Genomic DNA, 2,688 nt, shown 5'->3' with positions numbered 1-2,688 from the left:
CCTCTTCATGATTCATTGTTATAGAAGAAAACCTGTGGGGAAGATGGCAAAATGTGTTTGTTTCTTCATTTACCCAGACTCAGACTTCATATGTTGCTGTTTAAAAATATCCAAAGCAAAGCTGTGAGCTCTTTTAGCTCTGTTATTACTGTGCTCGGCTATGATATGTGTAACCATAGCTTGAATCCCCAATATGGTGTAGCAGTTTGGCACTTCGATGTTGCAAGCACGCATATTGACAGTTTTGTACAGATAAAAGAAAGCAGAAAGAAAGAAAAGGAGAGATTGGAAATAAGTTATTCGAAACACGTAGAACCAATAGTAGAAAAAAACACAACAACAAACAAAAGCCCCAAAAAAACCTAAAATATTTATAATGTTCTGTGTTTATTCATAAGGTCCCTACATAACAAACGTCTTAAAAAATCAGCTTTATGTCGTTGGTACTTGTGTATATCTTTGTATGTGTTTTTATTGTCATGGGTGTATATCTAGAGTCTCTCTCTCTTTCTCTCTATTTCTCTCTCTCTCTCTCTCTCTGTCTCTCTCTCCCTCTCTGTGTGTCTCTCTGTGTGTCTCTCTCTCCTATTCTGTTACGACCCTTATAATAATCTGAGAATCTGTCAGATTGCCACAAATGACTTTTGCTTCATAAACAACAAAAAATATGATAATAATAATAAAGGCATACACTAAATCATTATAATTAAAATAGATTTCATTTACATAGCACTTCACACCATTCGAGCATAACCTCTGGGCGCTTTCCATCGATGGCATTATCATCACTGAGCATAACACTTCATTCACACAAGATCAAACATTTCAAACTAACAAAAAAACCAGTTCAACCACACAAAGAAGAGCATTCTCAACCATACATTGATTATATTAATATATACGAAGGGACAGCTGTGAAAAAACGAGACATAATATCAGCACCTACTACCATACTGTTAAACACATGAGTCTTGAGCAATCGCTTAAACGTATTAAGATAAGTTATTTCCCTGGCATCCTGGGGCAAGGAGGTTCAAATAATAGAAACTCCTCTCACCAAAAGACCCCAATCTTCATTCTAGGGGGCTCTGAATTGTGTTGAGTCTGTGGATGCCTGTAGCTGATGGGATGGATTATACCGTGTTGAAAGCTCAATCAGTTAATCTCATGATGGAGAATTATAGATGGTAGAAACTTTATATTATGTTCTTTTATCAACCCGCTAGCAAGTGCAGAGCTTCTAACATTGTTCATGCAGGATCTTTCTTCTTTTTCTTTAGTACAGTGCAGTGTTATTTTGGACCACTTCCAATGTTCTCATTCTCTTACATGAGATATCAGACCAGGCAGAAAAGAATTCCAATAGTCAGGTTTTGACAAGATAGGAAAGACAGACAACACGCATGCAATATCAATTGAAATAAAGTGCCTTATCTTACTGATTCCTCTGAGATCAAGGTACATACATCGACTGATATTCACATGATTGACTTGGTTGTCCATAAACATGTCTGAAACTCAATAGATAGCAGGGCTCTTGGTCTTGCTGGAAAAGGATATTTTACGTGTGTTCTTGTATTTTCAATTTCTAATTGGCTTCTTTTAACATCGTTAATATTTTTTGAATTCCCTAATACTGTGGTTTCCGTTTTGTCTTTATTCAGCATTGGGTTTTTTCACACACCCATTCTTTCACTTTTCAATGCATTTCTACACTGTTTCTTGTTTGTAAAAATGTTTTACGGCGCTCACAACTGCATAAGATCACATGAGCGTGCTGGACAAATTAAGCAATTTCAACTTTGTAGTTGTGGAAATTTTTGAGTGGTGGGCGAGGCCTCCTCTTATCGATTATAGGTCCACCAAGGTATCTTTAACGTGCGCAGCTTGCACATGGGCACTTCAAGATTTTTTTTGCCCTCGTCCGAGAAGGCTAGATGTATATCTTATCTACCGTAAGATCAGAGATGTGGCTGAAAGACAGCTATAAGAATGGAGCCAATGAATGGCAGTAGAAAGGCTGCAGAAAGAGTCAGGAGCCCAGAGGAGAGGGTAAAGAGGGGGGGGGGGGGGGGGGGGGGGGGGGGGGGGCAGAGAAAAAGTGGCGACAAAAGCAGACGACAGAATATGGTTATAGAGCTGGAAATGAGGTGAAATGAGAACATTTTAGAGAAGAAACTTTTAGGCTGCTGTCAGTTTTTGAACCCCGGACCTATTGAATGAGAGGCGAACACCGTAACCTGTAGACCACCAGAGCCCCTACTCTTTCTATGAATTCATCGGTGCCGCATGGATGAAAAGGGACATCAGTGTAAAGAGGCAGCTGAGTTGATACTTTTGTATTTCAACAGCAAGTGGTTGAGTCTCTGTGAATAGTACCGTACTCACCCTTCGCACGCGAGGGACACGTTTGTGTGGTGTAGTGGTAAGGTACTTTGCCGTCACATGCAGAAGATACGAGTTTGATTCCATTTAGGAAAGTTATTTTTTTTTTAGTTTGTATGTTTGTTTTTCATTGCTTTTTATTCTCTTTTAAAAACTTTAAACGAATAACTTCCACCCGTCTGTTCACTTGGACGTTGATTCCTCTCAAATGAGAAATGTTTACCCAAGGCGATTAGAATGTTATTCAATTTTTAAAAAATGAATATCAACCCCTACCTGCACCTCCCCTCTACCCTTCCTTGA

The sequence above is a fragment of the Aplysia californica genome, unplaced genomic scaffold (assembly GCF_000002075.1).
Source record: "Aplysia californica isolate F4 #8 unplaced genomic scaffold, AplCal3.0 scaffold01406, whole genome shotgun sequence".
In the NCBI taxonomy this organism is placed as follows: Eukaryota; Metazoa; Mollusca; class Gastropoda; order Aplysiida; family Aplysiidae; genus Aplysia; species Aplysia californica.
This window is presented reverse-complemented; position numbering follows the sequence as displayed.